We start from the raw sequence: 14,856 nt of genomic DNA, 5'->3' as shown, positions 1-14,856 counted from the left end.
ACACCAAGAAATTTTTAAAACTTCCATCTTTAAGGTATATAAAACCATAAATTATGTCCTATTATCATGATTTGGTTATTTCTGTGTAAGTTTATATATATATAAAGTTTATATGTGTGTGTGTGTGTGTGTGTGTGTGTGTGTGTGTGTGTGTGTGTGTGTATATATATATATATATATATATATATATATATATCACAATGCTTTAATTACTTCAATAGAAAACCCTAACTTCCCTGGTTCTAAATTAGTTATAAAGCATGCAGAGTTCACATCCAGAACCTTAGGTACTTCAATTGTTAACAAACAAAACCACATAGGAAAAACTGACATCCAAGATCAGATTTATAATAGATGCAAAACTATACACAGCAAGCAAAGCCAAACATGGTAGGAATTAGAAATGATACAAAACTCCTTCCCCCAAAATTTCTAGTAATAAGCTTATTCCTCTTTCCTACTGCCCAATCTTATATAAAAGATTATTAGCACAAATAAACTAACAGAAATCCTAATTCACAAACTGCTAGAATTTGTGACTCATGGGTCCAACTCTTGCTTTCCATCCTCAAAGCAGGATCCTACTCCCTAGGCAAGATGGCCCTGTAGCTAACAAACATAGCCCACTGGAAAAAGAAAACAAACATCTTCCCTAAACATAACAGCACCTGAGCTGTAAGGAATGTTTTGTATCTACAAAGCACTTTTACAAACATCTCACTTGGCCCTCTTTCTGTTCCTCAGCTCATCTGCATCTTGGGGCCTTTGTACCAGCTGCTCCTTCTTTCTCCCCATCTCTGCATGCCCACCTATCCCCTTGTGGCCCTCACATCACCACAAACTTCATATTCCTCAGTGTTTTTGTAGTTCACAGCCTGCAACCACTGTGCTGAAAAAGGAGATAAAAGCCCAGAAACTGAAACTTGCTCAAGATCACAGTAGTGATGTAGTCATTACTTCAGAGGTCAACATTTTCTGACACGCTAAAAATTTTAAACACACATTTTAAGTTATAAAAGATTTAAATAAAGAGGTTCACCAAGTTCTCCTTATGAAAACATTCTACAATATGTTTTATTTCAGGAACTGACATTCAGTCTCATCTTGTATTAAACACTTCCCTCTCAGTTTTAAAAAGCGTAGTAAAAGACAATCTAAGAGCTTTGTATCTGAAAAATCTTCTACAGTGATTAGCAAAGAACTAAAAATTACCCAGGGGCAAACCAGAAGCTAACCTGCATTACCTGGGAACTTATGGAGAGGTGATAGTGCTAGACCCAGGTTCCCATATAAATAGACCCTTTAAATCAGTCTATTCAGTGTTGCACATAACAATGCCCTCATGGAGAGTAACATTCACTATAATTCTTACTTCTACTGAGTGGAATGTTTAGGTGAGAAAAATATTAAACACCAAAGCATAATCATATAGGATATTCTTCAGTTCCTGAATTCGCTTAGAAAATAATTATTTAATACCTACAGATATGCTGCCATATGCTTGAAACCCTAATTTAATGAGGGCAAAATGAAAGCCAAACAATGTGAGCAAAGGTTTCAGCAGCAGTTCAAATGGAGAAAAAGTTGAGAGTGAGTTATCACAGTCACATATCTTTAAAACACGACAAACATAAGAATAGGCAGATTGAATGTCAGCATTTATATTGCATGTATCAATTTAGTTTTTCAAACTTTATTCAAACTAACATCAAAATAATATTGAAGTATTGTATATATTATGTACCTATTTGTTCTTTATAGTTGCCTAAGATCTAGAAGCATACAAGGTTTACTAGTTTTGTTCATTATATATTTAACTACATTATAATGTAATGTAAAAAAAATTTATTTTTTTCTTTTTTGGCTGCACCACGCAGCTTGTGGGATCTTAGTTCCCTGACCAGGGATTGAACCCGGGCCCTCAGCAGTGGAAACGTGGAATTCTAACCACTGGACCACCAGGGAATTCCCTACAAAAATTTCAATTCTACTCATATTGAAGGGCCTCAGTAAATTTCTTCCTTAGGATGGGATTCACATGTTCCTCAAATTTACAAAACACTGCTCCAAGACCAGAAGTTATTCAGTAAAAGAGAGGATAAGAGCCGCATAGGAAAAACTATTAATTTGTAAGTGTATACTACAGTGATTTGATTAAAAGTACAAAAAAGGTAGGCCCATCCTCATCCAGATCGGCAACACTGGTAGTTGCACTCAAATTGCTACCATCTGGAGGGGCGTAAAGAGATCGGGCCCCTTACCTTTGGGAATTTTCACCAATCCTAAACCTTGGTGAATTTTCTTCCATTTCACATCACAAGTATAAAACAATTTCTAGTCTCTAATTTGAATGTTCAAGCAATTATTTCTCCTTTTATTCAAATCTCACAGTTAGACAGCTAAGTTATCGAACAGATCTTTCATTCATTCACTTAGTATTATTGAGCATCTACAGTAGACAGTACCAGGAACTTTTCCAGAAATGGGGATAGAGCAGTGGGCAAGTACAAAAATCCCCATTCTCATCAAACCTGTGTTCTAGGTGGGAGACAGATGAATAAAGCATATTATACATAAAGTTATCTATGGAGGGAAAGGGAAGCAAGAAGTATATGCATCATGTACTAATGATAATATATAGGCATAAGATTTCAGAAAGCTATGTTTAGTCACTGTATCATGAAACAAAAATGTAATAAATAAAACCCATTAGAAAGAATGTGAGTGCCCATTCATATGACAAATCCAGAAATGAGATGAGACTATCAGGATAACACACAGAAGCAAAATGGCACAAAAAGCAAGGTCTTTTTGAACACTGACTCTGATCCTGGTATGTGCTCAAACCATTCCTGAAATACTCTAAATAGATTTGAAACAAATTTTAGAAGGATATTTATGGAGACACACACAAAAAAAAATAAAGGAGAGATTGAGATAATATAGGGAAAGGAAGAATACCCAGGAATTAAGTTAAAAATAGGTAGATTATTCTGTAGGTCACTCACTGTTAGCCTAAGTGCACAGTATTTCCTCAAATTTCAATACTAAAAACTAATTTGGATAGAAAGAGGAAAGTGACATCATGGCTATCTGATGCCACTCAGCTCTAAACTTCTTTAATGGTTACAGAAAACACGCAAATCAAAACTATAGATAAATGCCTTCCACAGGCTCTTATTTGGGAAGATGGGGAAGGGAAGGGAGGGTCATCAGTAGTTAGAGGAACAAAGAACAAGCTAATCAAAGAAGAAAACAATTATCTTTGATTGAACTCAACATGAAAACAAAGGCTAGTCATAAGGTTAAAAAAAAAACAAAACACTGAAATTAACATTTTTCCTAGCATAAAACTAGGACTAGAGGAAATGTGAAGGCTCAAGAGGCTAAGAGAAAATCCTCTTAAAATAGGCAAATTTTATTAGAAAAATCAAATTATTGTGAAATTTTCTTTTTTAAATCCCAAATGCCTTTTTAAAAAAGTTACACAGGTATTTTAATTCTAGCCCTCCGTCACATGTCTACCCACATCCCACAAAGCCCAGAAACAAAGAAAATTCAGTGACTCTCCAAAACAATACTGAATAGAAAGAAATGGAGTGTTTCAAAAATTTCAAGAAACATAAAACTTGGTTAGATATCCTTTAAGATCATGCAATTCTTTTATTTCATGCTCAAAACAAAAAACTGTGTGATATTTATTTGGTTTCCTGAATAGTACCTCCTTAGTGCTAGAATTATAAATCCTGAGAATCACAAAGGAATCATGAGATGACCACCTAGCCATAACTTCACACACTCATGGAGGACCAGAAACCCACTTTTATCACTGTGCTCTGAGTTGGCAAGGCTCCCAAGGCTAGCTCATACTATAAATCAGTGTGTCAATTTATTAAGTCGTAATGGGGATCAAAATTCCAATTTCAGAAATTGGAACACCTGAGTCCTCCATTCATACTGTCCCCTCTTTCTGATATTAAACCAGGAGGTTTGGGTTATACATGAAAAAAATAAAGAAAGAAGAATCTAAGGAAGAATTCAACCAAGCTATAATCAATTTCTATATACCACCCTGCCCCCGGCAAAGAGCTCACTCAACACAGGAAGATTCAGCCTCTTCCCCCACCCCTCTCTCTCCTAAAGGCTGGACAAACATGGCTTAAATTTTTGTTTTTAAGCTCCTCCTTAAGGCCTAATCAACTTCCATTTATTACATACTTTCTTCAGCTGATTAACTAAATGGATTTTAACTTCCTAGGTGTTCCTACTCTTCTGAGTTTGAACTAGTTCCGTGACGGTTCTAAATCTAACTGCTCATTTGCTAGATTATGTTCCTTCTAAAGATGTCTGATTCTATCCAATACTACTCAACTCTCCCTAATTTTCTGAGAGTCATCTTATCTCAAAGTTGAATAGTATACTAACTTGAAAGAGAAGAGCCTACTTAACCATTCATTCTTGCCACAAATGTTACTCCATGGCATTAATTTGAACCATTTTTAAGGTTTAAGAATGGGATAATACATTAGAGAAAGAAAGCAAAATATGCAAGAATTTTTGAAATAAACTGCTTTTTAAAGACATTTTGCGGGCTTCCCTGGTGGCGCAGTGGTTGAGAATCTGCCTGCCAATGCAGGGGACACGGGTTCGAGCCCTGGTCTGGGAAGATCCCACATGCCGCGGAGCAACTGGGCCCGTGAGCCACAATTACTGAGCCTGCGCGTCTGGAGCCTGTGCTCCGCAACAAGAGAGGCCGCGATAATGAGAGGCCCGCGCACCGCGATGAAGAGTGGCCCCCACTTGCCGCAACTAGAGAAAGCCCTTGCACAGAAACGAAGACCCAACACAGCCATAAATAAATAAATAAATAAAACCCAAAAGTTAAAAAAAAAAAAAAAAAAAAGACATTTTGCACAAATACCCATCAGCCCTTTCCTGGCCCTCCAGGCAGTGGTTCTCTACCTTTCAGGACAGAGTCTCTACCCCACCCTCCAAGAACTTCTAAATAAGTAAAATCAGTTCTGCTATACGGGATTGACTGATATACTGGGGAACAATTTGAGTAAACTATGAATTTCGTGTTTGCTTACGTAGGATTTCTTCTGTGAGAAACACTAGGTGCACATACAAAACTGCACTCAGTTGATCCCAGCAGCACAGGACACACACATGCACATAACTCAAACATCTTTTTTAAAACTTAAAAAAAACACACGTCAAGCACATGCACCATCTGTAATGTTTTCCTGGAAATCTGAAAATAACCTGCAGCAACCCAAGTTGGCTATGATGCCTCAGGGCGCCTCAAACAGTTTGGGAACTGGCACCTTAAGTGCCCCACCCCCAGTCTAACATTTCTAAAAATAACCTACACAGTGCACAAAGTGGCCAGCTCCCAACCTCTCTCCAGGGCTCCGGGTCTGTAAACTGACTTTTCTAAATCTCCACTTGTATATCTAATAAGCATCTGAAACTCAAAACGTCCAAGACAAAATCCTGATTCCCTGTGCACGTTCCACAACCACCCTTCCAAAATCTTCCCCATTTTAGTAAACATCAATCCTTTTTCCAATTGCAAAAGCCAAAAACCCTTGAATCATCCTTGACACCCTTTTTCCTCTCACAACCACATCAGCAAATCCCATTGGCTCTACCTTCAAAATATAATCAAAATGCAACTACTGTTCACCACCTCCACTGCTACTACCCTGCTAAACCACTAGCATTTTTCACCTGCATGAGTCTCCTATTGGTCTCTCTCAATTCTACTCTTACTCCCCATATGGTCTACTCTCAAACTCAGCAGCCAGAGTGATCCTATAAGGAAAAAGGGAAATTCAACAATATCATCTTCAATGCCAAACCCTTCAATGGTTTCCCCTACGATGACACCCCACCATCTCTCATGCCTTACTTGTCTCTCCCCCCTTTGCTTACTCTGTTCCAAAGTGACTGGCCTTCTTGCTCTTTGTCAAACACTCAAGCACAACCCCACCTCAGAGCCTTTACACTTGCTGTTGTTCCCTCTGCTTCTTCCCCCAGATACTTACCTGTGTCACTCTGACTTTTTCCACATTTTTGCTCAAATGTCATCTTCTCAAGAGACACTCCGTGACCATCCACATAAAGGAGTATTACTCCCCTGCATTCCCTATTCCCTTTACCCCTTCTTTACATTCTCTGCAGCACTTTCTCCTTCCCTCCTGATGTGTCTATATTGGTGCATCTTTCCTCTGCTAGAACATCAGCTCTAGGAAAAGACTTAATTTTGTTCCCTGTTATATCTACCAGGCCCCAAACCATATGGTACAGACAATACTGTTGAATAAAAATTATACCAATTGCTTTAGGATGTTTTACTTAATATCAAAATACTCCCCAGAGTTTGTATTATTGGGAGTCTTTCTATCCTGCATCTCAAACTCCCCTGTTTTCCTGATAATAATTAAACTTATGCTTTTTTTGGCCATCATTATCCATACAGAAAATTATTTGGCTAGTCCACAATGAATTATACTTTGATTTTCCTAAGCTCTTTAATTCTATTCATAAGCTAAAAGATTAGATAAAATCAGGGTAGATGTTTCAGGTGGCAAGGCACTTCAAAATCTAACCACAGGACTTCCCTGGTGGCGCAGTGGTTAAGATTCTGCCTGCCAATGTAGGAGACACTGGTTCGAGCCCTGGTCCGGGAAGATCCCACATACCGCGGAGCAACTAAGCCCATGTGCCACAACTACTGAGTCTGCACTCTAGAGCCAGCGAGCCACAACTACTGAAGACCGTGCGCCTAGAGTCCGTGCTCTGCAACAACAGAAGCCACCACAATAAGAAGCCCGCAATGAAGAGTAGCCCCCGCTCACCACAACTAGAGAAAAGCCCGTGTGCAGCAACTAAGACCCAACGCAGCCAAAAATAAAAATCTAACCACAACATGTTTAAACCAAAGATTACCTGTGAGCCCCACCTACACAATTTGGCCCAAATATAAAAGTCACTTTTTGGGGACTTCCTTGGTGGTCCAGTGGTTAAGACTCTGAGCTTCCACTGCAGGGGGTGTGGGTTCGATCACTGGTCAGGGAACTAAGATCCTGCATGCCACACGGTGAGGCCAAAAACTAAATAAATATCACTTTTAACCTTTGCCTCATTTGATTCTCTAGTCCCAGACCTTCTCTACCAGTTATCTTCAATGTGGATTGGGGGTGGAGTGGGGTGGTCATATTAATGAGCCTTAATAGGAAGCTACTTGATCATCACCAGGCAGAAAGTAAAGCCCATCAGGATCTGTTTGGAGTCTTCGTAATGTGATGGAACCTCAACTCAGGGGATTTCAGATTTTACTTCCTCTCCTCTACAAACTATCTCAGTTGTATTTTGTGTATGCTGAGGATATTTAGACACCCCCTTGAGCAGGCCTTCGGTCTAATCTATGAAAAGGTATTTGGATTGTCTTAGGTCCTTTTGAAAAGCAATGGAGTTGGCTCCTTGTTACTATGGTGATGAGGGCCCTAGGAACAGATGTAATTTCCCACTGAAAATTCAAAGCATTCAGTAGCTTTGTTTTTTATCAGGAATAAGGTAGGAGGAGCAGCAGAAGCAATTACGGAGTGTATTTATAAACATGTAAAGGAGTGTGTTTCTTAACTCTGAATAACAAGATTTTAAATTGTTTAGTTTACAAGAAAAAAATGAAGGGAATAAGAGAAATGAAGAAAATAAACATGCTGAAGTGTATTCTAACACGTATAGCTCTACACCATCACTGAACCTGGCACTACAGATTTTCCAGAACAGAGGTTCTCAGATTGGTTTTCAGATTGGTCTGGATGGGAAGAAAAATCCATTGAAGTAACCAGGAAATCAACCAAAGCAAATAGTGGTACCAAGCCCAATGCTCCCAAAACATTAACAGTTTAAAGGAGAGATGCCACATCTCAATAAATTCTTAAAAGAAAATAATATTCAGCGTCTATTCCTGATTTTAAAAAGTTCTTAGCAAACTAGGGATAGAGTAAAACTTTACCTTAATAAAAGCACTCTACCCGAAATTTATAGGAAATAGCATACACAACAGCAAAATATTAAAAATATTTCCTCTTACAACCAAGAATAAAGATGCCAGCCATCATATTACAAAAAAAGATTAAAACATTGAGGGAAAAGACAAAAATCTGTCATTATTTGCAAACTATATGTTATGGGGCTTTCAAGTTAAACAATCAAATTAAAAACTATTTGGTTTAATAGTACAAAAACTTACCAGATAAAAGATCAAAATTAAAAACAAAACAAAACAAATCTTAAAAAGAATTACCACATGACCCAGCAATTCTACTAAGTATGTACCTAAAACAGGTACTTAAACAAATACTTGTATGCAAAAGTTTATAGCAGAGCTACTTAGAATAGCCAAAGGGGAAAACAACCCAGATTTCCACCAGCGGATGAATAGATAAATTGTGGTATATACATACAATGGATTATTATTTAGCCATAAAAAGGAATGAAGTACTGATATGTACTACAACATGGATGAACCTTGAACATATTAATGCTAAGTGAAAGACTCATAGGTCAGATAACAAGGTCACACATTATATGGTTTCATCTGTAGGAAATGTCCAGAATAGGCAAACCTATAGAGACAGAAAGTAGATTAGTGGTTGCCTAGGGCTGGTTGGCAGTGGGAGGGGAGAGAGCACAGAGAGATAGGAAATGACTGCTAATGGGCATAGAATTTCTTTTTGGAGTGATAAAATATCCCAGAGGAACTTCCCTGGCAATACAGTGGTTAGGAGTCAGCACTTTCGCTGCCGTGGCCCCAGGTTCAATCCCTGGTCAGGTAACTAAGATCCCACAAGCCACACAGAGCAGCGAAAAAAAAAAAGAAAGAAAGAAAGAAAATGTCCTAGAATTAGAGGTGATGGTTGCACAACTCTGTAACTACACTAAACACCAGTGAACTATACACCTTAAAAAGGTGACTTCCCTGGTGGTCCAGTGGTTAAGACTCCATGCTTCCACTGCAGGAGGTGAGGGTTTGATCCTTGGTTGGGGAACTAAGATCCTGCATGCCACGTGTCACAGCCAAAAAAAAAGAAAAAAAAAATTAAAAGAAAAAAAGGTGAATCTTACAGTATGTGATTTACATCTAAATTTACAAAGTAAATGGAAGAGAACAGTCAATAAGATATGAGGTGGGAAAAACATAAAAACTCTAAAACATATGCTAAAACTATAGTAACCAAAACAGTATGGCAGTAGAGCAGAAACAGGTAAGGAGTTCAAGATAACAGCATCCTCAATATTAGAGATGCATAGTTAGTGGGAAAAGCAGAATGTTTGAATAAATTGAGAAAACCAAATATCTGAGCGAAAAGGTAGATGCCTACTATACCATAAAAACTTAAAAGTGCCATATTGAGTAAACTGTAAAATTCAATACTGTCAATTATGAGAATATGATTTTAAAATCTTAGTGGGAAGTAAATCCTTTCCTAAGCAAAAGACACAAAATATTGACATATCTGACTAAATACAAATTTTAAACATTTGGGGAAAAGACACCATAAAGTCAAAAGACAAGCAAAAGAATGGGAGAATATTTGCAACATACACAAAGATTAATTTCCATGACATTAAATAGTTCACCCTAGCCAATGGGGAAGGAGCTGAGTGTCAATATTTTAGCATAATTCTACTGGTGTAAAACAAACAAAACTGAAAAGACTATATACAGTTTGCCCAATACATAGAAAGACATATAATGCCCAGCAAACTGGATATTTTGGAAGGTGAGTTAGGGACATGTATTTTTTCACATTTTCAACACTGTTTGTATTTCTGACCACAGTATGTTAACTTTATAATATCAAAAATAATTTTAGAAGGAAAAAAGTCTGAGAAGCAAAACTTCAAGTAGATGAGGGCCACTGAAGGATTTTTCAAAGGGAAGTAGCCTGGTTGGATTAGTGTTCTTGACAGATCTCTGGAGCAGCTTTACAAAGAAGGGCTATGAAAAGCACCAGTTTGGAAACAGGTACTGATTCATTTCTGGATTCAACAAATGCTGAACACCTACTGGGGCTCGGCACTGAGCTGAGCATTGGGACCAATTAGAAATGTTGCGGGCTTCCCTGGTGACGCAGTGGTTAAGAATCCGCCTGCCAATGCAGGGGACACGGGTTCGTGCCCCGGTCCGGGAAGATCCCACATGCCGCGGAGCAGCTAGGCCCGTGAGCCACAACTACTGAGCCTGCGCGTCTGGAGCCTGTGCTCCGCAACGGGAGAGGCCGCGACAGTGAGAGGCCCGCACACCGCGATGAAGAGTGGCCCCCGCTCACCGCAACTGGAGAAAGCCCTCGCACAGGAACGAAGACCCAACACAGCCAAAAATTAATTAATTAATTAATTAATTTAAAAAAAAAAAAGAATCCTCCCCTCTGGCCAGTTTAAAAAAAAAAAAAAAGAAATGTTGCAAGCTGTCTCAGCAAAAGGTCAAGTATGCTAGGTTTACAATACTTTGGGGACTGGTACAAGGGACATAAGGCATCATTTTTAAGGCCTCTGTGGATAATATCCTTCTGATACGCCTTATATTACAAGAGGACCAGATATTGCTAATAAGTATAATCCATTTTTTGACAACTTGAATAGAAAAAGCAAAAAGCCCATATCAGCCTGTTCTTACAAGTCTTGTTTTCAAGATTCTTTGACTGTGGAAACCCCATGTCCTAAAAATCTTTGAACGAAGAAATTTCAAAGCCACCCTTGGTCATTTTCTCTGTGTCCATTTTTTTTTTCATTCCTTGGTTTTGACAAAAGATGACTAAAAAGAGGACACAATATTAATAGTTAACCCAAAGGAAAAACATTTTAGTGAATCATATTAGAGATATTTTTAATTGTGATTTAATCTGCACTGGTTTCTTTTTACAGTTGACATGTTCCCATTTTTATCACACCCATCTGCTATTTCAACAGCAACCCAGTTTTAGCAAAAGTTAAAGACCATGACTATACATAAAAATTTTTTAAGCTTTCTCATCTTAAAACTCATTTTTTAAAAGTGTCCACTAAGTGAAGGGAGGCAGGAAAAATAATAAAAACCCTGCTGGTAACCTTGGCAAACAATTCACCCTACCATTTAGCTTAGGGGCATTTCAAAGATGTGAGAGGTGTGGCAGCAGCTCCAGGTTATACCACTACCTTAGGGCTAACTGCTTTATCATCTAGGGCTGAGAAAAGGAGCTCCTCTGAGGTTGCTGGTTAAGCAGGCAATCACTATCACCTAGACAAAGTCCACCGCCTGAATGAGCTTTTATTAAAGGTACCATAATGCTACCACTATTCTCCCCAAACCATACCAACAAAGTCCCTCATTTTTAGATTTCCTATTTCAAATGCATGCTGTGGGCAATGCCAAGGAAAATGGAGGTCAGTTTCTGAGGAAGAGATTATGGCAAGCATGACAGTTAGGACCTGCACACCCCAAGACAGTCCCAATTTCATAGTATTTTATTGTTTTCACATAAGATGCCTTGTTAAATATATTATTCAAGATGATTTAATAGTCGTACTCATGAAAGATTTTTTAATAAGAATAAGTTCAGGGCTTCCCTGGTGGCGCAGTGGTTAAGAATCCGCCTGCCAATGCAGGGGACACGGGTTCGAGCCCTGGTCTGGGAAGATCCCACATGCCATGGAGCAGCTAAGCCCGTGTGCCAACTACTGAGCCTGTGCTCTAGAGCCTGTGAGCCACTACTGAAGCCCACGCGCCTAGAGCCCACGCTCTGCGTCAAGAGAAGCCACCGCAATGAGAAGCCTGCACACCCCAACTAAGAGTAGCCCCTGCTCGCCGCAACTAGAGAAAGCCCTAGCGCAGCAACAAAGACCCAACTCAGACAAAAAAATAGATAAATAAATGAATAAATAAATAAATTTATCTAAAAAAAAAAAAGAATAAAGTTCAAAGCCCAGGAAAAAAGTCTTTTCAGACTCTCTGTAGAGAGCATATAATCATATGGAAAAAACCTGGTCTAATAACCCTGAGCCATCCTGAGAAAAAGAAGCATTTCTTCCCAGGCAGGAGATCACCAGAAATTACAACGGATTTAAAAAACAAAAATTAACAAATAACAACCAAAAAAACCCCCCAGCCATTAGCACATACAAAGTGTCTGACCTGTATCTCATAAACAGAGGGGGAAAAACTCTCTAATTAAAACACGAGAGAAGCCACCACAATGAGAGAAAGCCCGTGCGTAGCAATGAAGACCTAAGGCAACCATCCATCCATCCATCCACCCATCCATCAATCAATCAATAGACAAAGGAGAACTTAATGGACTATGAGGTGGCCTGGTGTGAAATTAAGGGTAATGAGAGTCTAACCAACCCAAACACATCAAATCTAATGGGGAAAGCGGGACACTAAATTTGAGCAAAAGAAGTTAAGAATGGAGACAAAGTCACACGATTGGAAGACCTCACCTAGCTGAGTGAGCAATAAATGTCTGCTGCAGAGTGGATGAGGTGACCAGGTTGCCAGATCCAGCCACTTGGGCAACTGGAATGGCTACAGAATCTGAGACAACTAGGTACTCTGGTTCCAACTTCTCTGTAATACCAACGTTATGTGACCTGAACTGCTCTGTATTTCCTTATGTCCCCACACATGCATATCAAAAACTACAGCAGGTCATCTGGTTCAACATCTACTTACAGATGGTTACTTCTTCCTTTATGAAAATGAAAAGTATTCTAGAATCAGTAGAATTTTTTCCTGACTGCATTTATGTATGATTTGCAAACCAACAGGAGACTGGCTAAGCCTGCTGAGAACTCCTTTAAACTGTTGAATCTATTTACCTATTTTTTTCAAGAATTAGATCCAAGACTTCTGGGTAAGGATGGTGGACTAAACACATAGCTATTCACTGATCCTTCCCCAAACACCAAGGGATAATTTTTTTTAAAGATATAAACCCACAGAGATGAAGAGATCTGACGATTACAGCCACAAATTTTTGAAAGCTGGAAAATAAATGATTAAAAGGTAAAGGACCCAAAGACCCAAGAAAACTGAATCTTAAGGTAAGCTTCCGGGAATACTTCTCCAAAAGGCTCAGCAGGGATAAATGGGAAGAATTAACAGAAAATCTTTCTGAAACGCAATTCTCAGATTCCCTTTCACTCTCTCAGGCAGGCAGACAAATGCCCTTCCTTCACCCTTGCAAGACTGAAGGTAATCTAAGGAGGTTTATAAATAAACAGAGGTTTATATGTACTAGGAATCACCAGGTAAGGTGAAGGCAGTTTAAGTTAACATACGTACTAGATTCCAGTCCATAGTGTGTTGGTAAATAAATGTTTAACAACTGGCTGGGGTTTGGGGGGTGGGAGGACAAGTGTAGTTATTTGTAATGTTTGCTGTTTACTAGTATAGCTGCTTCAAGCTACCAAATGATGTCACTGAATGCAGAGTTCAGAAGAGATGTCTATTACTACATAGTATTCCCACCATATAGATAGACTGTACATACTCTCAAGAGCATCCACAATAAAAAAAAAAGTAATACAATACATCGAAAGTGGTGGGGGTTTAGTACTTATTAATTTTTAATATAACATTTAATTATAAATCTGCATAACCTTTAATAATTGTTGTATGTAGCAACTCACTCGCAAAGTTCCTGAAAATTTAACAATTGTCTCTGATGTGCTAGTAGTAGCCACTGACCCCAGCCCCCTCTATCAATACCTTTCCCAAAAGGCTGACAGCCAGGCCTTCACTTCCAAGCAGTGGAGATTAGAAGAGATGTCTCTGGGGAATATGACCAGTGATTAGTCTACAAGGAAAAATATAAAGATACTGAAAAGTTCCCAAACTAAATTTGACCAGACAGATCATCCTACCTCAAAGCTCACAACTGGTAAGTCCTACTTGCATGTTCAGAGCTCACAGTCAGCTTCTTAGGATCCCACTTTTAAATATTAGCAAACAGCCAAGAGTTGTTAGACATCTCTAGTATGAAAAATAGAAACAGAAACAGAAAAAGAAAGCTGAGAGAGAGACTAGGGTCAGCTTCATAGGCGTGTGACCTGGGCAGTCACATAACACCCTGTACTTGGAAGAGCTCCATGTTAGGTTTGACGCTATGCTCTTGCTGTCTTGGAATGTTTTAATAATGTTAAACAAGGGGTCCCACATTTTCACTCTGTACTCAGCCCTACAAAGTACATAGCTAGTCCTGATAGAGACTATGTAGGCAGAAGAAAATTCTGGGGAGACAAACACCATTAATATTTTCAGAAACATAAGACAAAATATTACAAACATGAAGCCAGAAGAGTATGCTAAAAAAAAAAAAAAAAAGACAAAACAGAGAGAGTCAGAAAGTGATCACAAGCATGCTTTCTTGGTAATTAAAAATGTAATAGCTGAAATGAAAAACTCAATAGAATAGCATAAGAATTCTGGAAGATTAGTCCAGGAGGTCCAATATCTGAAAAATAAGAGTTCAAGAGGGGATAAAAAGGAAAAAAGGGAGAAAGTCATCAACAAAACAGTTCCCAGATTGAAAGGGTTCATCAAATGCTCAGCACATGAAGGGAACCAAACTCACACTAAGGTACATTATTGTGCAATTTTAAACACTTAGAAATAAAGAACTGATCATATAATCACGAACTTAATGGCTTTCAGCTTCAAGAGCAATGCAAGTAACATGGAAGAAATTAGAAAACAATGAAGTCATGCCTTGAAGATCTGCAAGCTAGAATTCTATAGCCAGCCAAACAAACAATTAAGAGTAAGGACAGAGTAAGACATATTCAGTCATTCAAGGTCTC

At 38.6% G+C, this 14,856-nt stretch overlaps 1 protein-coding gene across 9 annotated transcripts in view; it reads right to left on the bottom strand.

Moving 5' to 3' along the window:
- FBXO34 (F-box protein 34) overlaps positions 1-14,856 on the bottom strand; it is an 86,875-nt gene that overhangs the window by 21,705 nt on the left and 50,314 nt on the right. For 2 of the 9 annotated variants that reach the window (XM_036841887.1, XM_036841889.1), the window contains exon 2: positions 13,766-13,853. The exons of 6 other annotated variants lie outside the window; for them this stretch is intronic. The gene's annotated coding sequence lies outside the window, so the exon portion shown is untranslated. Of the gene's footprint in view, positions 1-721; positions 742-13,765; positions 13,854-14,856 lie in introns of those variants that run through there. One more of the 9 variants, XM_036841883.1, reaches the window with a different exon arrangement.

The sequence above is a fragment of the Balaenoptera musculus genome, chromosome 2 (assembly GCF_009873245.2).
Source record: "Balaenoptera musculus isolate JJ_BM4_2016_0621 chromosome 2, mBalMus1.pri.v3, whole genome shotgun sequence".
NCBI classification, from domain to species: Eukaryota; Metazoa; Chordata; class Mammalia; order Artiodactyla; family Balaenopteridae; genus Balaenoptera; species Balaenoptera musculus.
This window is presented reverse-complemented; position numbering and strand designations above follow the sequence as displayed.